This window comes from Podarcis filfolensis, assembly GCF_964270895.1.
Source record: "Podarcis filfolensis genome assembly, chromosome: 14".
In the NCBI taxonomy this organism is placed as follows: domain Eukaryota; kingdom Metazoa; phylum Chordata; class Lepidosauria; order Squamata; family Lacertidae; genus Podarcis; species Podarcis filfolensis.
Genome location: NC_139616.1, coordinates 16,739,227 through 16,762,016, shown reverse-complemented (window position 1 = coordinate 16,762,016; position 22,790 = coordinate 16,739,227). Strand labels below are relative to the sequence as shown.

Sequence of the window (22,790 nt, the reverse complement as noted above, 5' to 3'; positions counted from 1 at the left end):
TCCTTTTGAAGCGATGACTCCTCTATGACGACTGTGAACCAACCAGTGTCTGGATCCGAGTGTGCAAATTGCTCTGCTTGTTTCTTTTAGTGCTGGCCAGTGTCTTTTCATGCACTTCTTCAGGTGGTCTCCCTTTCCAGGATATGGAATGAGTAAAACCTAAAGGTTGCTTCAGATGTTGTAACAAGAGGCTGTGCATTGGGGAAACCACAAAATCAGGGTATGGTGTTTGTAGGGATGGGCAAATCCTGTCAATTTCAGGTTCTCTTGCTTTCTCATTTTTCCCATCCTAAATTCACTTCAGGGATGCGGTTGGCGTTGTGGGTTAAACCACTGAGCCTAGGGCTTGCCGATCAGAAGGTTGGCGGTTCGAATCCCCGCGACGGGGTGAGCTCCGGTTGCTCAGTCCCTGCTCCTGCCAACCTAGCAGTTTGAAAGCACGTCAAAGTGCAAGTAGATAAATAGGTACCGCTTCGGCGGGAAGGTAAACGGCGTTTCCGTGCGCTGCTCTGGTTCGCCAGAAGCGGCTTAGTCATGCTGGCCACATGACCCGGAAGCTGTCTGCGGACAAACGCCGGCTCCCTCGGCCAATAAAGCGAGATGAGCGCCGCAACCCCAGAGTCGGTCACGACTGAGCCTAATGGTCAGGGGTCCCTTTACCTTTAAATTCACTTCTCCACATTGCTGCATCTGTTTATTTGCAAAAATTCATCAATAGTTCAGTGTCCTCCCCTTAATGCACACATTTTTGATACAATTGTGTGTCATTTCCTCCTTTTTTGCAAGCAGTTCCCACTAACGCAATGCATTTGTGCATATTACTTTCACTAAGATTGATCTGCCACTTCCCCCTGGTAGATGCATTTTGGCTTAGATCATTTGGTAGGAGAACTTCACTGCAAAATTCAGAGGAGTGGGAATTTTGAAGGATGGCTGCGTTTTTGGTTTGCATATAGTTTCAGTAAGCACAGATTGTGTGTATTCACCTGCAAATGCAAGCCAAATCAGATTTCTCCCCCATCTTTAGGTGCTTAGGCCTCTGAAGCTTCTTCAAGTGTAGGAGGGAATAGGAATGTTCAGCAGAGGCTCCTGCAATTGGCAGGCAGTAAGAAACCCTGGATTGATTAAAACTGGGATAAGTACTAGGAGCCAAGTACTCCACACTTTCCTTACCAAAAGGTGTAAGGTACTGAATCTGGGTGCAGCCACACACAATCCTGACCTGACACATGGCTTAGAAAGGCCACCTACACATTGCCAAAAATAAAATAGAGAACGCATCGCCATACGAAGTGCAAAAGAGGACACTGATCTGCATTACCCTCACCTGGTAATTTATACGCAGAGATGCCAGTTTGGAGAGAATTGCTATAATTTAAGTAGAAATACCATGCATCTCAGCATAATGAGGGAGACTGTGATCAGGAGACCCATTTGCTTGCTCAGTCTGCTGTCCAGATGTTAACTCTCGGTGGGCAACTTCAAGCACCCTCCTTCCCTTTTTCATGGTTCTTCCATCTTGAAATGTAGACCTTGCCCCAGTAACCTTTCGTATAGAGGACTCCTTCAGCGAGAGCAGGGGTGGCCCACTCCCAAGCGACTGCAATCTACTCACAGAATTAAAAACTGGCAGTGGGGGATACATGTCAAAGTTGTTGACCTTTCTGGGGAAGGAAAGCCCTGTTTTGGGGGGATTCAGGTCAAAGTTGTTGAGCTTTCTTTAGGGAGGAGAAAAGCCCCCCTTTTTAGGAGTTCAGGTCAAAGTTGTTGAACTGGAGGAAGGTCCCTTTGCGGGGGGGGGGTGACAAAGAGGAACAGCCACTCACCAACAGATTGCTGGGGAAACAAACAATCTCATTGAGGAAACTCCGTCTTCCGTTCTTCAGATCGTGCAACAATGGAGGGCAGGGCGAGAGGGCAGGGGCGGAAAGGGACTCAGCAATCAACCACGATCTACCAAAACCTCCCGGGGATCTACTAGTAGATCACGATCGACCTGTTGGACATCCCTGAGTTAGAGGATCGCCCTCTATAAAGTGGGACACATGGCCATCCTTCATGCACTGCCTCTTCTGCTGCTTGTACGTCATCTTGCCGAAAGGTCTGACGCCTCTCTCTTAACTGGCAGCACGCAGAAGAAGACCTGCTGGATAAGGAACAAAAAGAGCAGATCAACAAAATGCCAAACTGACTTCCCCCCCTCTGTGTTGAGAATCCACCAGGTTTTCGTTGTTTTTATTTGCCTCTTTTAGCATCTCACTTTGCAACACTTCTTAAGTGAACTGAATTCTTCACTTCGCAATAAGTTATGTGCAATGCCCACTGTAGAAGGTTGTTGTCTCAAGCATGATTTTTTGGGCGGGGGGAGTTGTCCTTGATTCCAGGATATCTCATGTCACGTGTTCTATTTCTATTTCATTTTGGCGTTTTGCTGTTTTGGAAAATTCATTGTAAATGTTAGCTGGGTGTCATGTGGAGGTTGTTCAAAAGTGCATCTTCATGGGCATGATGCCCAGGGCACCTGCCGTGTTGAAATGCTTGGGCATCAGCCCAGACTCGTGCAACACCTCCATGCCAGGACGGTGCCTCCCTAGTGGCTGTTGGTGTATTTAGGTTTGTAATGTAACATGCCGCATGGCACATTTCCAGCAAGACCCACAGAGTGGCTGTGCCATTTAAATTGGCCCTTGCCAGAATGGCACAGAACAGAGGCAAACAGTGGCCTTGAATAGGGTCGATTGCCAGTGGAACAGACAGCCTCCTGACCTGATCACTGGTATACAAATTCTGGCCACTTACTTTCCTGTGGATTTCATACATGGCCAGAGATGTTACGTGGCAATAGCTACCACAGATGAAAAGACACCAGCAAAGACTAGGCCAATTGGCTTGGAAAAACCCTGGAAGTTTGCTCCCATTGAAATTAATTGCTTTATTCCAGCGTTAAGTAGTCGAAAACTGCAAATTCTGCCAAGGTATTTTTATTTTATTTTTTTAGTTCTCCAAATAGTCAGCTGCTGGGTGCTTATATTAAGGACCCAGGTCTTAAGCACAAATGGGAAACATTGATATTCATGCAATATATACTTCAGAAGATGCTATTCTGTAATTTAAGTGAAAATGCTGCCAGGTTCCTGCAAATTTGCAGACCTTTGTATAGTGGGTGTGGATTGTTGCCTGTATCCCCTCTGCTGCTCAGATGATACATAAACAGGGTGTTCCATGGGGACGGCTGGTTTTGTGGAGGGTGCTGCTTGCACAATTTCTGACATACACGCACTAAAAAGGAGGCGGGAGAATGGGGCACTGTCATAGATCCCCTGGCTCACACATGGGTTGTGGGCAGGGAGTGTAGCACAGCTCATCCTCCATGAGATGGCCTTGCAAGTTGTATGTGCCAGAGCATTGTAACCGACTCAGCAAGAAGTTTTGCCAAAAACACTGGCCACTTCCAGACCAATTCAGGTTCAGCGGTTGAAGTGAATTTGGCGCTCTTCCTCAACAAACCCATTTCCATTTAAAACACACACACACACACACAACTTTTTGCAGGAAGGTCCACGATGGCAAAATGTGTTCGGAAGTGTGGGGTAACTATTGTTTGCCTTATCTTCTCTACAAATAAATGGGAAAGAGTGATGAAGAAGCCACTGGCATCATCATCATCATATTATTATTATTATTATTATTATTATTAATAATTATTATTAAAATTTGTACGCCACCCTATACCTGCAGGTCTCAGGGTGGTTCACGGGATAAAATCACAATATAAAACCACAAAATACATGATCGAAATAAAAAACAAGAACAACCCTATAACACCCCCATATAATCTCCCTGCTAAGGTTCTGCAAACAAATCAGGATGAAGGCTCAATCAACAGATTGTCTGGAAGTGACCAGTGACTGCAACCACAATTGCAGTCATTGTGCATAATCACTGTAGCACAAGACATAGGCGTCCCCTTGAATGTCGGGGCACCGCATCTTGGACCCAGCCCCGAACATAGGGGTTGATCAGGCAGGTTTTCTTGCCCCACGTTGCAGTTGGCTTGTGGCAAAAGGGGTTGCATGGACAGTGTTTTAAATATCAGAATATTGCAGCGACACTCATCCAGCTGCTTCATCTAGTCCATTGTAGAAGCCATGTCCGTCAGTGTCCCATCAATGGCCAGCTTCCCATCTTGTCTCTATGCCCTATTAACAAGCTTCCAGGACATATATGCATCAACTTCAAGGGCATTTCTCTGGGTCTATCAAGCAATATTTTGATTGCCCCCTCCCCAATTCCCTTAAAAAAAAGGTTACTTCTTCTGATCCAGCTACACCTGTGGGCGATTAGCATAACAAATTATGGCCCCAGATGGGGATACCCCTCCCCTTTCAAATTCCTCCAATCACTTCAGAAGGGAATATATGAACATCATGATACAGGTGAGGGGGGGTGCACTCATGTTGACTAAATATGCAGGCATCTGCACACTTGTGCAGATTTCCTTTGCTGGATCAGGGTGGTGATATTTAAAGAGTTATAGTGCGATTCAAGCTCACTGCGAGCGTTGAAATTCAGGGAAGGTGGATCCTTATTATTTTTTGTATAGTAGAAATAATCTGGCAGCAGTAGCTGGCAAACTATACTGTGTTCAATCTTGTGTAACAGTTATTTTAACAAAAACGCTATATACTGTATTCTACATTATAGACTTTTATATGGAGATACTACTACTACTATTACTACTAATAATAATGCAGCTATAGGTACATTATAATCCTTAGTGTGACTGAGAAAAAAAATGTACTAGATGGTATTACTTAAAATAATAATGATGAGAGTATTTCTTTTTGTATTTATGCCTTATAAATAAAATGGTTATATACACAACGAAAGGGTACTGTGAAAATTAATAAAGTCGACAGACTGTTTAGAACCGATCCTACTTCTCTTAGTGTGTTTTAAGGGTTGCACCTGACTCAGCTGGTCACAATAAATGTTCCATCGCAACTAATTCAAGAAATTAGAATTGTAAATAACTTTGGTCCCATGGCTTGCCATGGGACGTGGTTCACACCAAATTCTTGCTGGGTCAGTACCACCGTATGGAAATCATCCAGTTTACTTAAAAGAGTAAGGCAAGAAGGATGTCTCCATCCTTCCCAGGTTTTTAGGGTACATCTGTTTTAATTTAATTGGGGCATTTGGTAACTGTCAGATGTAATGATGCCTTTCTTTTACAAAGTTACTGTATAATGTGGCCTTTCAGTTCATTAAAATGTGACATCCAATAAACTTTTTAAAATGGTGCACATCCTTCGAAGTCCACTTAATTAAACAGAAATATTAATTCATCCCTCGGTCATGTTTCCTCTTCCCAGGGACATCCAAGACAATGCCGTAAGCCTGATTGGCGAAGGGTTGGCTTAACAACACGTTCTGTTTCGCATCGGCAGGGTTTTTCATGGGACCTGCATCAGGGAGATGAGGAGATTGCTGTTGCTTATGGGGGAAATGGATTTTTAAAATTATAGGTTCTTGCCAAGGGATTTGCAGGTCTGCAGGAGGGATCACCTCTTGAATTCTCATTGGAATATTTTATAGGTTGTTTTGCAATTTGAGTGATGCCAAGTCAGTCATGAGCCAAGGCTCTGATTCCCTATCCTCAGGAGAAGAGCCCATGCAAACAGAGGACATCTTTGACCAACTTACATAGCAGAGTGCCTTCTACCAAGTCAGACCACTGGTCCTTCTAGTTCAGTGTTGTCTACACTGGCTGGCTGCAGCTCTCTAGGGTTTCAGATGGGGAGTCTTGCCTAGCCCATCCTGGAGATGCTGGGGACCGAACCTGGGACCTCTTGCATGCAAAACAGATGCTCCACCACTGAGCTACAGCCCGTCTTCATAGAGTGTTTAGGACCATAGGAAGCTGCCTTACGCAGCTGCCATGGTCCACCTACAGTGACTGGCAGAAGCTCTCCAGGGCTTCAGACCAGGAGGCAAATTGGACCTTCAGAACTAGTCTTCAATGCCCCTGCTTCTTCAGGAGTTCTAACACCACATGGTGCCGGTGGTTGCATTGTTTACTGTGGACTTCAGAAGAAATAGCAGAACCACAGCCTCCTCCTCGCCACTGGAGTCAATGGTACTAAAATAGGCTGGGTCCCTTGATAGGGGTAGAAGTTTCAGTCATCAAGAGCTGCAGTCCTACTTACAGCCAAGGCTTGGTTTAGTCTCCTGCTGGAGTCATACTCAATCTGGCCTTGTTTCGTTGGCTAGGCCCTCTTCGGAGGGTGCTACCTGCCTTGCTCTCTTGCCTTTTGAATCCTGAGCACGGCTTTGCTTGACCTCACTTACCGTATTTTTCGCTCTATAAGACGCACTTTCCCCCTCCTAAAAAGGGAAAATGTGTGTGTATCTTATGGAGCGTATGCAGGCAGGAGGCTCTGCTCAGTGCTCCCTTTAAAGAGCTGCGTGGCGCGTGTGTGCGGCTCTTGGGGGCTTTTCCCCGAAGAGGAGGAAGGGTTGCCTTTCTCCCTCCTCGGGGATAAGCCCCCAAGAGCTGCACACACACTCCACATGCTCTTCAAAGGGAGCGCGGCTCTTGGGGGAGCCTTCATCCCGCTGCCTGGGAGAGGCTGCATGTGGCTATCCCATAAGCCAGGACAGCTAGAGGAATCACTACGCAGCGACCCCTCTTGCTGTCCTGGCTTCTGGCTTAGCCGCATGAAGCGTCTTGAGGGCAGGGGGAGCCTTCATTCCGCTCCCCTCTTGCTGTTCTGGTTTCTGGGATTCAGAATATTTTTTTTCTTGTTTTCCTCCTAAAAAAACTAGGTGTGTCTTATGGTCTGGTGCGTCTTATACAGCAAAAAATACGGTATATGGAACTACCCTCTGCTTACAGGAACCTAATTTGACTTTGTTTCCAGGATTCTGAAGTGGGAGTAGTGGTATGTGACCTTGTTTCCCAGCCATGTGCATCTGGCATGGTCTCCTGCCCCTGCCATTTATCTAAGCCACGCAATCGTGTATCTCCCATCAGTTCTGTTCAAATGAACAAGGGTACTTAGGATGCCTGCCTGGTAGAAATGGCATCCATAGTAAATTGACTGTGGTCAGAAAAAGCCAGAGGGCACTCCCTCCATGGAGAGGGAAAAGAGCCTTTAAAAGTGGAGCCACCCTTACAGCTTTGCCCTTTGCACCAGATCTGGGCCAGATTTCCCATGCCACCAGGAAGCTGATCATCCCCACTTGTCTTGACGCTTGGAATCCATTCTACGAAATGTTTAAGAGCAGAGTCGTAATAAACCAGCATGTTCTTCTGAACTCTGGGAGAGGCTCGGGGAGCATGGGCTGCCTTTACACGCTGAGCAAACTGGGAGGGAGTTCTCTGGGAAACTCAGGGGGCATTGGTCCCAGAGTTCCTGGGCTTTAGTATATCTGAAGGAGCGTCTCCACCCCCATCGTTCTACCCGGACACTGAGGTCCAGCGCCGAGGGCCTTCTGGCGGTTCCCTCACTGTGAGAAGCTAAGTTACAGGGAACCAGTCAGAGGGCCTTCTCGGTAGTGGCACCCGCCCTGTGGAACGCCCTCCCACCAGATGTCAAAGAGAACAACACCTACCAGACTTTTAGACGACATCTGAAGGCAGCCCTGTTTAGGGAAGCTTCTAATGTTGGATGCATTACTGTATTTTAATATTGTGTTGGAAGCCACCCAGAGTGGCTGGGGAAACCCAGCCAGATGGGCGGGGTATAAATAAATTATTATTATTATTATTGTTGTTGTTGTTGTTGTTGTTGAAGTTGGTTGGGGTCCGCAAGCTACTTTGATCTCTTGGATGGGATAAGGCAGCTGGAAGACAGCCCCGATTCCCCCAGCAAGTTGTGAGCAGGTTGCATTAGCATAGAGCAGGCATAGGCAAACTCGGCCCACCAGCTGTTTTGGGACTACAACTCCCATGATCCCTAGCGAACAGGACCAGTGGTCAGGGATGATGGGAACTGTAGTCCCAAAACATCTGGAGGGCCGAGTTTGCCTATGCCTGGCATAGAGCTTTTTTTATTTTAAGCAATTGCTTCAGTGCAGCCCAGTCCTTTCCCATCTGGGCTGTGAGAGTTGAGTGAGAGGGTGGCAGTGGCTGCTACTGGGTAGCAAGGCCCAGCAGGCAGCACTGCAGGGCTGTTGTGCAGCAGCAGGGCAAGGAATGTGCTAGGAGAGACTTAGCTTAGCATCCTCTGTTCTCTGCATGCTACCTGCAGGCTGCAAACCTGGCTGGTGGCACCGCCTGGCACAACAGGCACAGTATGCCAGTCACTGACAGCTCTAGGTGTTGGATAAGCAGGAGAAATGAGTCTACCCCGAAATATATCAAATGCACTGCAATAAGATATAATAGATTGGTTTCAGGCCAGCCAAGGATTATCATTAGCTGGCAAGGTGCTTTGCTTGAACAGTTTTGACTCTGATCCAGCTCTGCCTTGCTTCACTAGCTCTGGAATCTCCATTTCATTCTTCAGCAAGGAAGGGGAATCTGTGACCTTCTGGGTGATGTTGGGCTGTAACTCCCATCATCCCTGACCCTTGGACAGGTGACTGGGGAGTCCAACAACATCTGCAGGGCCACAGGTGTCCTGACCCAGACCTACAGGAACCATCAGTTCATTCTGGCTTGGATCCAGATTAACTTGGCAGCATTTAGGTCTAGTTGAATTCACTGTGGCAAGTTATCCATGACTTAGTCCCATTGATTTCAATGGGAACCAGGGGCATCTAGCTTGGTCTGGATCCAAGCTTCTCTGGGCTGTATTGGAACTTCACATGTGCTTTAAATTCTTATGTATTCTGTACAGTGGTACCTTGGTTCTCAAAAGCCTTGGTACTCAAACACCTTGGTTCCCAAATGCCGAAAGTAAGTGTTCCAGTTTTCAAACGTTTTTTGGAAGTCGAACATCTGATGTGGCTGTCGGCTATTGTTTCCGGGGCACCTGCACCAATCAGAAGCTGTGCCTTGGTTTTTGAACATTTCAAAAGTCAAACAGACTTCCGGAATGGATTAAGTTAGGCGCTTTGTTTTAGCTATTTATTTTGCATTTTTGTTTTTGAGGCTTTTTTGGTTAATTTATTTTTGTGACTGTGTGGAACCCAGTTCAGCTACTGATTGATTGTGTGACTGCGGAAATGGATAAAAGCCCCCCATCCAAACAATGACTGTCATCAGTGCAGGTAAGAAAATAATAAGAATTTTATTTTTTTATCATCTACAATACTGTCTTCTTTATTTTATAGTACTGTACATTGATTATTGCTTTCATTTTATGGCTCAATGGTCTCGTTAGATAGCAAAATTCATGTTTATGGGTTGTTTTTAAATGTCTGGAATGGATTAATCCATTTTGCAATACTTTCTATGGGAAAGTGCGCCTTGGTTTTAGAACGGACTTCCGGAACGGATTAAGTTTGAGAACCAGGGTACAACTGCATTGCTTTTTCAGGCATCTCCAATTAGGGCTGGAAGAGGACACTGTCTGAACACCCCTGAGAGCTTCTGCCAATCCATGTAATCCATGCTGAGCTAGATGGACCAATGGTCTGTCTTGTTATAAGGCAGCTTCCCGTTTTTGCATGTTTCCATTCATCATTCCAGGCCTCCATTCCCCATTCTGTGGGTGAGTGGATATCTGCAAAGGCTGCAACTTCCCTTCATCTAGAATCAAAGTAAAGTGTGTGAACTTCTGGTACGGGGATGTTGCTGCCTTGCTTCTCATTCTCAGCCACCAGAAAAGACTATTCAGTCATGTTGCATAATTACACCTTGGAAAACACATGGGCGATTCTGGGTCATGCTAGCGACTTGAGAAATGATTAAATGGCTGCTCCGAAATAAGTTGCTCCAATTAAACAAACAGTGTTGACTCAGAGTTAAATTTCAGAGTTTTTAGTTGTGGGCTGACCTTCAGGAGAACGGCAATGGCTCCATGGGGAAGTATGCTTTGCACTGGGGACATCTGGCCAGATCTGGCGACAGCGTACATAACTAAGATCATTATGGAAATGTATCATCCGGGACTCTGGGTAGTTAGCCTCAATTCCATGGGAGCAGCAGAAAAATGCAGAATTCAGGTCCTTGAGAACTGCAGATTCCGATAAAACAAAAAACCTAAGATGCTACTCCTTATGACACCTGAAAATAAATGGCTGTTACCTGCTGGAATCTTGGGAGCCAAACAGGTATACAGTTACCAGTGAATGATCCTTGGGGGGTCCAATGATTTATCTAGCAATCTGTTCTAAATTATGAAATAGTAAAACTTGCAGACCACTGGTCCCATCACCTCCTGGCAAATAGAAGGAGAAGAAATGGAGGCAGTGAGAGATTTTACTTTCTTGGGCTCCATGATCACCGCAGATGGTGACAGCAGCCACAAAATTAAAACGCCTGCTTCTTGGGAGAAAAGCATTGACAAACCTAGACAGCATCTTAAAAAGCAGAGACATCACCTTGCCAACAAAGGTTGTATAGTTAAAGCTATGGTTTTTCCAGTAGTGATGTATGGAAGTGAGAGCTGGACCATAAAGAAGGCTGATCGCCAAAGAATTGATGCTTCTGAATTATGGTGCTGGAGGAGACTCTTGAGAGTCCCATGGACTGCAAGAAGATAAAACCTACCCATTTTGAACGAAATCCGCCCTGAGTGCTCACTGGAAGGACAGATTCTGAAGCTGAGACTCCAATACTTTGGCCACCTCATGAGAAGAGAAGACTCCCTGGAAAAGACCCTGATGTTGGGAAAGATGGAGGGCCCAAGGAGAAGGGGACGACAGAGGACAAGATGGTTGGACAGTGCTCTTGAAGCTACCAGCATGAGTTTGACCAAACTGCGGGAGGCAGTGGAAGACAGGAGTGCCTGGCGTGCTCTGGTCCAGGGGGTCACGAAGAGTCAGACACGACTAAACGACTAAACAACAACAAAACTTGCAGAAGGATTGATGGAAAACAAGAGATATCACTTGTATTTCTCAATTTGCAAAGTGCATTCAGGTTAGGAATGCAGGAATCTGTCTTACACAGAGTCAGACAATTCGTCCAACTAACTCGGTAGAGTCTGCACTGACTGGCAGCAGCTCTCCAGGCAGGCTTTCAGACCAGGATCTTTCTGAGTCTTACCTGGTGATGCTGGGGATTGAAGCTGGCCCTGAGATCTCCTGCATAATTTCTCCACAGAAGGACCCTTTCCTTGAGGTGGAATTTGGATTATCTGGGTGCATAAATCAAAAAATGTTTACTTAAAGCAAACTACTTTAAAACCCAGTTAAGAAAATACACTGTTTGGTCTCATCAGACCTGCATCAACTCATTAGCTCAGAGTTGAGGGCCCAAAACTCAGTTTTAGAACTGCTACTGTAAGCTCCTGCTCCACATTTCTCCTTTCTTTAATTCTCTGATTTGGACTTGTGAATGCCGATTGGTTGAGGAGAGCTGTAGAGCAATCACCACAAAGGGATTTGCATAATCATGACACTCTTGTTTCTCAGCTCTCCTGATTGGCTATTGTCACTTCCTTGATTGGATGGGCTATTATAATCTTCCTCTTCCAACTCGTTCCATTATTAGAATCTCCCCGTTTCCCCCCTCCTTCTTAAAAAAGAACAGTTTTGCTAGCAGCAGCAGTAGCAACAACAAAAAGAAACCTTGTTTTCATTCCCCGAAGCTTAGACAGGAAGGTTAAAAACATACAGAAAGAGGGAAGATGTTTAATACCAACAGAAAATCACCAGTTGTGGGGAACCTTTTTCAGCTTGAAGGTCGGGTTTCCTCTTAGATGATGTACTGAGGGCCAAGCGCCAGCGGTATGCAAGGCCAGAGACACTGAGGTTTTTTTTTTAACAAAATAAACAAGCAGTGTATAAATTTTATTAAACAAACAAATCAAATAAATAAAGGTGGGCATGGCCAGAGGCGAAAGTGAGTGGAGTCAAAGAGGGAGGTTTTTATGCACCTGCCAAATACATTTCTCCACATGGGTACCGTAAACGCTTCTTTGCGTTTTTGTAAACGGTAATTGCTTCCCCCAAAGAATCCTGGGATGTGTAGTTTGTTAAGGGTTCTGAGAGTTGTTAGGAAACCTGTAGCCCCTCCTTGAGTAACAGTTCCCTGAGTGGCTGAACATGAATTCTCCCTTCCTAGGGAACTCTGGGAAGTGTAGCTCTCCACACCCTTAACATCCTGCCAACCTAGCAGTTCGAAAGCACATCAAAGTGCAAGTAGATAAATAGGTACCACTCTGGCGGGAAGGTAAACGGCATTTCCGTGCGCTGCTCTGGTTCGCCAGAAGTGGCTTTGTCATGCTGGCCACATGACCCGGAAGCTGAACACCAGCTCCCTCGGCCAATAAAGCGAGATGAGCGCTGCAACCCCAGAGTCGGTCATGACTGGACTTAATAGTCAGGGGTCCCTTTACCTTTACCTTTACACCTTTAACAGACTCCAGGGTTCTTTGTGGGAAGCCATTACTTTTTAAAGTGATATGATACTGCTTTAAATGTATAGTGAAGAAGGGGCTTGTGTGTGTGTGTATTTTCTATTTTTTGAATCAGTGAAGCTGACAAAAGAACCATTGGCCAGTTCCTGAGACTCCTGTGCCTCTCTTGGTGTTTTTTTAATCAGAAAAAAAGCCCAGAATAATAAAATTGATGGTTATGTTATGGCTGACCATTCACTTGCTACCACAAAGCCCAAGGTGATGATCAGGGCAAGCCCTACCATTAGGCAAAGTGAGACAACTGCCTCAAGTGGTGGATGCTGGAGGGAAACACTGACAGCCTTCCCACCAGCCCTTCTCAATCCCCTGGCTTTCCTTCTGTGCTGGAGGACAGAACTGTGTGTACTGCATGAGCTGCCCTGCCCCATCTCACCCTCAAGTGCAAGGAGAGACGCTATCTTGACACTGTTGTTCAAGGAAGATTCAACTGCTAGTCCACTTGGCCTTTGTTCGTGGGAGAGGGTTGCCATCTTGTCCTTTGACTCGGGCTGCAAAATGGTGTGTGCTTTGTCGACAATTCATTCACTGACCTCCAGCAGAAGATTCGTTCATCCATTTCTTTTAAAGAAATGTTAGGGACTGCCCTTTGCAATGTATATACCCAAAGCCTTGTTTGTAAGCAGAGCGGTTAAACCAGAGTTTCCTGGTTCTGGTGCAATGGGAAACAATGGTTTAAACAAACCGCCACAGAAGTACCCAAGCTGCCTAGGATTCAACAAGGAAGGGACAGAGCATGCAAACACAAGGCTCCTGGTGTTTTACAACATGGTTGTCACATCTGAACTGGCCCCGCTGTGTTAATGCATGTAAGTAAAGTAAAGGGATCCCTGACCATTAGGTCCAGTCGTGACCGACTCTGGGGATGCGGTGCTCATCTCGCTTTATTGGCTGGGTCATGTGGCCAGCATGACTAAGCCGCTTCTGGCAAACCAGAGCGGTGCACGGAAACGCCGTTTACCTTTCCGCCAGAGTGGTACCTATTTATCTACTTGCATTTTGACGTGCTTTCAAACTGCTAGGTTGGCAGGAGCTGGGACCGAGCAACGGGAGCTCACCCCGTCACGGGGATTCAAACCGCCAACCAAGTCCTAGGTTCTGTGGTTTAACCCACAGCGCCACCTGCGTCCCAAATGCATGTAAGTACACACTGATAAAGCATGGAGATAAAGAAAGCATGGAAGCATTACGAAATGTAGGAATTGAATAGTAACAGAATAGTCATTAGAAGGTAAATATAGAATGAGAATGAGATGGCTGTTACTAGGGCAATAGTCCCCAGATAATAAAGGCACTTTATATGAAACTATCCATCTGTGTGTGCTTTCTGTGCAAATACTATTTAAAGAGTTTCAGTTTGCTGGGGAATCTTTCCTCTTGGTTCAGCAAAAAAAACCCACAGTTTAGTTTTGAAAAACTAAACTATTTTCCACCCTCCTCGTCTGTCATTTTTGCAAGGAAGCAAGAGAAGGCATGTTGCTTTTCTGATATATTGGAACAACACATCAGTTTCTTCAATTTTGCGAGGTAATAGAAAACCTCAGCCCTGACTGTGTCCATTACCTGATAAAACCCATCAATCCAGTTGAGGATCAAAAATCCTCAAATGGCAGAGCTGCGCCACATAACTTGATGCTGTTTTGTGTTACTGAGATGGGAAGGGTGTAGGAACCTGAGGTGCACCTGCTACAGGGGTGTGCCAAAATTATTCCCCCAAAATTCACAACTCAGTTTACATTTCATTTTTTTAAAAAATAATATTTATTAAAGATTTTTTAAAATTATAAAAAAGAAAAAACAAGAAAAAAAAGACAAAACAGAAAAATAGAAAGAAAAAATACATCCATCATTCTCAAATTTTTAACTTTCATTACCTTCTTTCTTTGACCTCCTCCTCCTCCCCTTTCTTGTATCCTGGTTAATAATTATCACAGCAAATCCTTTCCATAGTTCATAATATTTTGTCCTTACATTATCTTAATCTATTTTCATCTTGTCTTATAGCAAACCTTAAAACTTAAAACTTAAATCTTATTTTTACCAACTTCTCATAACCATATCATTAACCTAATTCTTTAAACATTTTTACTAGAACCAAGTAGTTCCATTTCAACATTTTTCTAACATTCATCAATTATTTTAAAACAGTCCTAATGATAAAAGAAAAAAAAAGTAAAACAATCCAATCTTCATCCAGCGCCCCTTCCTCCTGGTCCCAGATTTTGTCAGTCCTTTTTCTCCCATTAATCTAGCGCATTAACCTGGTATCCTTATATCCGAGGCCCCCAAGTCTCTTCCATGTCCCTTCCGCGACTCTTCTTCATATTTTCCTTTCACTCGTGGGAACTCCAGCTTAGTAATGTTTTTGACCCTTTTCAGCAGATCAGCCCCATTTCCATAGTCCAGACTAAACTCCATGTGATATTTAAACACCTGTTTCAGATTCCCTCCAAAATTAAGAGCCCCCACAGCTCCAAACATCTGACGGCCCATTACCAGACTCAGAAAGTCCAAACATCCCTGCATGGGAGGGTCAGTCCAACCCCCCATTTCCAAACCAAACCAAACTTTATCTTTCCAAATTTGGTTTTTTCCAAATTCATTTATCAAATCCAAAGGCTCATGATCCTGCAGGGCCGCAACTCCCTCCATTTCTGGCACCCAGGATTCAGCAGTATCCTCTTCTCTCATCTGTGCTGTCATAGCACACTCCTGTTTTAGTTCCTGGGTAGGCTCCATGTAGTTTCCTACTGCCTGTTCAAAATTTCTGGCCGCATTAGTCATCAAATCTGTCTTCTGGCTTAACTGATCCAATAGGGCATTTATTTTACAGAAAGCACCCAACAGAGCTTCTGAAAACATTGTCCTACAAGGTCACAAGTCCTTTCCCACGATTGTAATCTGTAACAGCTGCAAGCTCCTGAAGTTGGTTACAATTTCACAGTCTCCCTTTAGGGGTAAAACTTCTGTTTATTCTTTCTTTTAAGAACAATAGCAACAAAGAGCCAGTGTGGTGTAGTGGTTAAGAGCAGTAGTCACGTAATCTGATGAACCGGGTTCGCGTCTCCGCTCCTCCACATGCAGCTGCTGGGTGACCTTGGGCCAGTCACACTTCTTTGAAGTCTCTCAGCCCCACTCACCTCACAGAGTGTTTGTTGTGGGGGAGGAAGGGAAAGGAGATTGTTAGCCGCTTTGAGACTCCTGAAGGGGAGTGAAAGGCGGGATATCAAATCCAAACTCTTCTTCTTCTTCTTCTTCTTCTTCTTCTTCTTTAAGATATTCAGTCAATATTTGTTCCTTTGAAATGCGAAAGGAAACAATGGAGTCACTATGTTACTTTTCTTTTAGCTGTCTGTCAAAAACATTTGTCTCTGGTCAATGAGCTTCAAACATCAGTCCTGACACTCCGCTCCAGGATCAGGACGGTGGAAAGTTACTTTACTTTAAACTCACTTCTGCAGGTTTAAACAGTCCAAAAAGAGATCCCCCTTCTTCTCCTGCTACCGAAGGGGGGTTCCACGATTTTAAATGATGAAAGCCAATCCTTTAAAAGTAATTTTCTAAGCTCTAGTTTACGTTGTCTTTGCTTTATTCTGACTACAAAGAAACGGAAGGCTGACTTCCTGTTTAGACCTTCCTGTTTCAGTACCAAATTGAAGTAAATTTTAAGTCCAATTCCTCTCTACTGGCCAGTCCTTATTTAAAGTCCAATTGTTCAAGTTTTAAGTACTCACGGGTGATTCTTTAGATGCCAAATAGTCCCAGGAAAAAGGCAGCGCTCTCCGGCAACAGCTATGCGGCTTCGCTCCACGGAAAAAGCAGTAGACTCACAGCACCGCGCCACTTCCCCCTCTTCGCTTCGGAGCCCGTTAATGGGTTCCTTTGCGGGTTGGGGGGGCGCTAAAGTCCCATGGTCACAGGCTTCATCCGCCTGTGATTTTTTAAAGGGTCCCCGCTTCGCCGTAGTGGAAACGACCCGTTTCGCGCGGAGCTGGTCCCTCCAGTTCAGAGGGAGTCCGCTTTTGCCGATGGCGCCACCCCGGAAGTCTTCCTCAGTTTACATTTCAGACTGCGGGGCATCCATTTCACCTGTCTTTTCTAAAGCAAGATACTTCACCCTCCTCACTCTACGCAGTCTGTCAGTATGGTGTAGTAATTAGATTGTCAGACCAGGACCTAGGAGACCTGGGTTCAAATCTTTTTTTAAAAAAAATATTTATTAAAATTTCAGAAAGAGTTACAAAAGTAAAAAAAGAAATAGAAAAAAGAGCAGAAAATACAAAATACAGAAAAAATAGAAGCAATTAAAAATAAACCCATCTTTCCATATCTTGCCTTTCATTTACTTATTTCCCTGACCTCCTCACACCTCCCTTTTTTGTATTCCAGTTCAAATGGTTAATTCAGCAAATCCTTTCCCTCTTTGTTTTTATCTTAATTCTTTATCTTAATATATTATAGCTTTACATTTCCACCTGTTAACAATCCATTTTTACATACTCCTTTATAACATTGCTGCTAAAACCACTTAATTTCATTCCGACATCATTTTAACATTCATTAATTTTACAATGTTTCTGTAAATAGTCTTTAAATTTCTTCCAATCTTATTCCACCGACTCTTCTCCCTGGTCTCAGATTCTGCCAGTCATTTCCGCCAATTCCATATAGTCTATCACCTTCATCTGCCATTCTTCCAGGGTGGGTAGATCTTGTGTCTTCCAATACTTTGCAATGAGTATTCTTGCTGCCGTTGTAGCATACATAAAGAAAGTTCTATCCTTCTTTAACACCAATTGGCCGACCATGCCCAGGAGAAAGGCCTCTGGTTTCTTCAGGAAGGTATATTTAAATACCTTTTTCATTTCATTATAAATCATCTCCCAGAAAGCCTTAATCCTTGGGCACGTCCACCAAAGGTGAAAGAATGTACCTTCATTTCCTTTACATTTCCAACATTTATTATCGGGCAAATGATAGATTTTTGCAAGCTTGACTGGTGTCATGTACCACCTGTATATCATTTTCATAATATTCTCTCTTAAGGCATTACATGCCGTAAATTTCATACCTGTGGTCCACAACTGTTCCCAGTTAGCAAACATAATGTTATGTCCAACATCTTGTGCCCATTTTATCATAGCAGATTTTACCGTTTCATCCTGAGTATTCCATTTCAACAGCAAGTTATACATTCTTGATAGTATCTTAGTTTTGGGATCTAACAGTTCTGTTTCCAATTTTGATTTTTCCAGAGACCTGGGTTCAAATCATCACTCAGCCATGAAGCTCACTGGGTGACCTTGGGCCACAGTCACTATTTCTCAGCCTACCCTACCTCAGTGGGTTGTTGTGGGGATTAAATAAGGAAAAGGAAAACCAGGTATGCCAAACCCCTCAAGTGTCCCAATTTAATGCAGAATTCAGCGGCCGGGTTGCTCACCGGAGCAAGACGGTTTGAGCATTTTACACCGATCCTGGTCCGACTGCACTGGCTACCAATTAGTTTCTGGGCCCCATTCAAAGTGCTGGTTTTGACCTATAAAACCTCAAACTGCTCAGGACCGCAATACCGCAAGGACCACCGCTTTCCATATAAACCTACCCGGATCCTGAGATCATCTTCTGAGGCCCTCCTTCACGTGCCTCCTCCTCGAGAGGTGTGGAGGGTGGCAACACGAGAATGGGGCCTTCTCTGCAGTGGCTCCCCATCTGTGCAATACTCTCCCCAGGAAAGTTCGCCTGGCACCTTCATTATACACCTTTAGGCACCGGGCAAAAATGTTCCTTTTTAACCAGGCCTTTGGTTCATTTGACTGACATCCTATGCCCTTTTAAAATGTGGGGGTTTTTTGGGGGGGGGGGTTATTGGGTTGTCGCTTTTATTTTTGTTATGTATTTTGTGGTTTTATACAGTGGTACCTCGGGTTAAGTACTTAACCTGAAGCGTATGTAACCTGAGGTACCACTGTATCTTGATTTTATTCTGTGAACCGCCCTGAGACCCCCAGGCATAGGGTGGTATATAAATTCTAATAATAATAATAATTGTGACAACCCAAATTTACAGAACCCACCCAATTTGGGATGTTCCAATTTTCCTGGAGGCCGCTCTAGGCTGAGTGGCATCTCTGGACGTGGCAGGGATTAGCGCGACCTTCCTGAGTCCGCTCTAGGCCTCTGAGCAGGAAGCCAAAACAGCAAAGGTGAGAGAGAAGGAAAATGGAGGGGCCGAGTGGATGAGCGACAAAGTGGTCAGTAGCAGGGAGGGGGCAAGCGATGGAGATGGGGGGGTGCCCCATTTTTTTCTTGCAAAATGTTGGAAGGTATGGTATGCTGGGAAAAGATTGGGATATAAATGCAATCCATCTGTTATGTACTGAGTTGAATAGGATCCAAACTGCAGCAGTCTGATTGGTTCTAGAACAATAGGATTCAGAATGCAGCAGTCTGATTGGTCCTAGAACAATGCAGCAGTATGATTGGTTGGCAGGAACCACCCAATCATGCTCCAGATAGAAGTGAATCCACAACCTGATTGGCTTACAGTAGAATTCTGGAATTAGCCAATCATGTGCAGCCCATTGTGTAAATAATGTATATAAAGCAGATACTTTGAGGGGACATTCATTCATTCCTCCTCACCACTATGAGCTGAATAAAGAGCATGAAATCACTTTGCGACTCTGAGTATATTTCACCATCAATTGTGGCACCCACGCTGCACTTGTACAGTGGTACCTCGGGTTACATATGCTTCAGGTTACAGACTCCGCTAACCCAGAAATATTACCTCGGGTTAAGAACTTTGCTTCAGGATGAGAACAGAAATTGTGCTCCAGTGGCGCAGCGGCAGCAGGAGGCCCCATTAGCTAAAGTGGTGCTTCAGGTTAAGAACAGTTTCAGGTTAAGAACAGACCTCCAGAACGAATTAAGTACTTAATCCGAGGTACCACTGTATAGAGAAGCCTGTCTTACATAGGCATCATGCGCAAACTCTGAATGCCTAATTGCTCAAGACTGTGTAGGATGCAGAGGTGCCAGTTTGCAAGGGCAATCGGGGAGGCCAACGTCGTGCCCGTGATGTCAGGGCATTGGGAGGAGCTGGGGGCGGAGTTGAACATGGCGGCCTTGTGGCTTCGATAACTGGCGGCTTCCTCTTCCACTGGCGGAAGGCTGCTTCAACCCTCCTTCTCCTCCACGGCAGGAGAAGGAGGAGAAGGAGCTGGCCACTTCGCTCCATGCTTCTTTTATTGAAATTGAAATACTTTATTGTCACTTGTACAACTTGTATACAGTGAGATTACACGAACACACACCCCCACTCAGCTCTCTTAGTCTCAATTCCCCTCGTTTACTGACGCACACCCACCAAACCCGAAAGCCAGTTGCCCTGTTGTAATCTTTTCCTTCAGCAGCCTAACAGCCCACGGATAGAAGCTGTTCTTTACCCTGTTGGTGCGACTAATCCTGCTTCTATATCTTCTTCCCGAGGGCAGGAGATCAAGAAAGTGCCGGCCAGGGTGTGAATCATCCCTGAGAATTTTCCTCACTCTCCTGAAGCAACTTTCTTCCGCTATTTCATCCAGCAGATTCACGGGACAGCCCATAATATCTTGTGCTGTATTCACCACCCTCTGTAGGCATTTCCTATCAGTTGATGTCAAACCAGCGTACCATGCTGTGATGCAGTATGAAAGGACACTTTCTATTGTGGACCGATAGAAGGAGATCATCAAATGTTGATTTCTTGGACTTGGGGGAGGGGCAGCCCCTACCCCCAAAATATAGGGGGGCCCCAAAAGGGCTTGGCCCCAAGGAGATGGCACCCCTGGTTGGGTGTGAAGTCAGACCAAGCATTCAGGGCTCACCAACTTGTTGTTGGTGCACATTTGGAATATGTCTTTTAGGGGAAATTCACATTAAATTGCAGACAAACCTCCATGATTTTTTTAAAAATAAAGATCATAAATTGATGGATGACCTTCTATCATATGTGGTAGAATTGTAAAATGATAAAGGAATTCTGGGAAATGACATATAATGAACTTTTTTTTAAAAAAAGTTTAAAATAATGGGTTTTTTTAAAAAACAAACAAACCAGAAATCTTTTTGTTAGGAATTGTAACCGAAGGAATTGAAAAGACTGTTCATGTACGCTACTACTGCTGCAAGGACACTGCTTGCCCAGAGTTGGAAAGATGATAAGATACCTACAAAAGCGGATTGGCTACTGGACTATGCAGAGATGGCAAGATTGACCAGGAAAATTAGAAATCAGGAGGATCAAAGCTTCAATAGAGAATGGGATAAATATAGACTATATCTAAATGAACTCTGTAAACACTTGAACTCTTTGGCATGCTTTAAATAACTCTTGCAATGTGACAAGGAGGTCTTTAAGCAGAGGCTTGACAACCATATGTCAGGAGTGCTCTGATGGTGTTTCCTGCTTGGCAGGGGGTTGGACTCGATGGCCCTTGTGGTCTCTTCCAACTCTATGATTCTATGATTCTATGACAAAGACTTTGGATATTATGGAAGACTGAAATTTGGATGAATTTATAATATGCAGTTGACAGAGGTATTTAAAGAACGCACGGAGGGGAGGAGGGAAGTCCTAAGATTCGGCAGAATCTTGTTTTAATTTTAATGTTTGCAAGAATGTTAGTTGTGTGAACGAACTTGTAAAACCAAATAAAACTTTATTGGAGGGGGGAATTAAGTTGGGGGGGAATACCACCAGAATGGACAGGTTTGCCTATCCCCCTTCTTGTGTCTTTCTGAATGTACTCGGAACCCACCAGAAAACAATGGAAACATTTGGAACTGCATCTGCCTCTCCCAAAACCTAGGAAGGATAGAAATCCTTGCATCCTTTCTGCCCAACTTTGTTTCTTCCTTCCCATCAGGGAGTTTACTGGCTTTCCTAGATGCTGATCGCAGCTCAGCTTCTGACAACAGAAATTCCTTTGGCTTGCAATTACTGTACTTACAATAGAAGAGATCCCTTCTGGCCTGACCCAGATTTTGGCTTCCATCTCACACCTGTAGGTATGTATTCCTATGCGGAATCCAGGCTCCGGGAAGGGGGCAGAAGACTGGTCTTTTTTCTAGCTTAGCCAGAGGCATCGGAAGGGGGGTGAAGTGGGGGCAGCCCGCCCCAGGTGACATCCTGAGGGGGGTTGACATTTGATGTGCCCCCCACCCACATGCTGTTGCCCCCACTTCTGGCTGAAGGAGCAGGCAGGGGAGAGTACGAGCTGTGCGATGTGTTCATCCCCGAGCCCCTGGCAATGCTATTCCAAGAGTTTTCTCCTGGATTCCAAGTCCTACTACAGGGGAGGGATCCCCCAGGCCTTGGAAGCCAATCCTGGCCTCCTGCCCCCAAAATATGGCTCCCCAGGGAAGGTGCCCCTCCTGCTGACAACTACCCCCCACCTTGCCCCGCAGCCCAGCCCCCTGCTTCCTCCATCGGACCCCACAAAATAGTGTGGTTGGGTTTCCAGACGCTGGCCCAGATGGACCTTGGGTCGGATCCAGTCATCTGGCTCTGTGCATCTTTTGACTAGCTGCTCCCCTAGCCCATTCCTGCCCTCCTCTGTCCCAAAAAGAAGGGCCACTTGCTCACCTGATGCCACCGGCTCCTCCGGGCCTTGCGGGGGGGGGGGCACTCTGTTGCTAAGGCCGATCAGGCATCTTAAGCACCTGAACCTAGAAGAGACGAGCAGAGAGCGACTCAGAAGCCGGCAGCCCCAATTCTTGGGGGGGTGTTTGTGTTTGAGGAGGGGCATCTGGCCCATTCCTTCCATCTCTCTGCAGTTCAGTGACCTGAAAGAGACCTGAAAGAGGAAAGAGGCAGCGCAGAGCACAAAGAGTTGGCAGAGAGAGAAAGGAGGCCCCAAGTGCTATGGGTTCAAGAGCTCCAGCCCAAAGAAAAGAGAAGCATTGCCAGCTGTTAAAGGGCTGCTCTGCCTCGTCTTCTTAGGACAGACCTACCCTTCCAGGAGAAAGGGACGCGGGTGGCGCTGTGGGTTAAACCACAGAGCCTAGGGCTTGCTGATCAGAAGGTCGGCAGTTCGAATTCCCGCAATGGGGTGAGCTCCCATTGCTCAATCCCTGCTCCTGCCAATCTAGCAGTTCGAAAGCACGTCAAAGTGCAAGTAGATAAATAGGTACCACTCCGGCGGGAATGTAAACGGCATTTCCGGGCGCTGCTCTGGTTCGCCAGAAGCGGCTTAGTCATGCTGGCCACAT

General features: G+C 45.3%; 1 long non-coding RNA gene across 3 annotated transcripts; it reads right to left on the bottom strand.

The window, feature by feature from the left end:
- Window positions 1–1,354: 1,354 nt before the first annotated feature.
- LOC310749769 lies at window positions 1,355–22,207 on the bottom strand. Of its 3 annotated transcripts, none has more exons than XR_014541761.1 (4): window positions 21,530–22,207; window positions 11,162–11,252; window positions 9,948–10,127; window positions 1,355–2,431 (listed from the first exon to the last, which is right to left on the bottom strand). It is a non-coding gene; the product is annotated as an uncharacterized lncRNA (long non-coding RNA). The 3 variants fall into 3 exon arrangements; XR_014541763.1 differs by lacking the exon at window positions 21,530–22,207 and adding an exon at window positions 11,756–13,523; XR_014541762.1 differs by lacking the exon at window positions 9,948–10,127.
- Window positions 22,208–22,790: the final 583 nt, after the last annotated feature.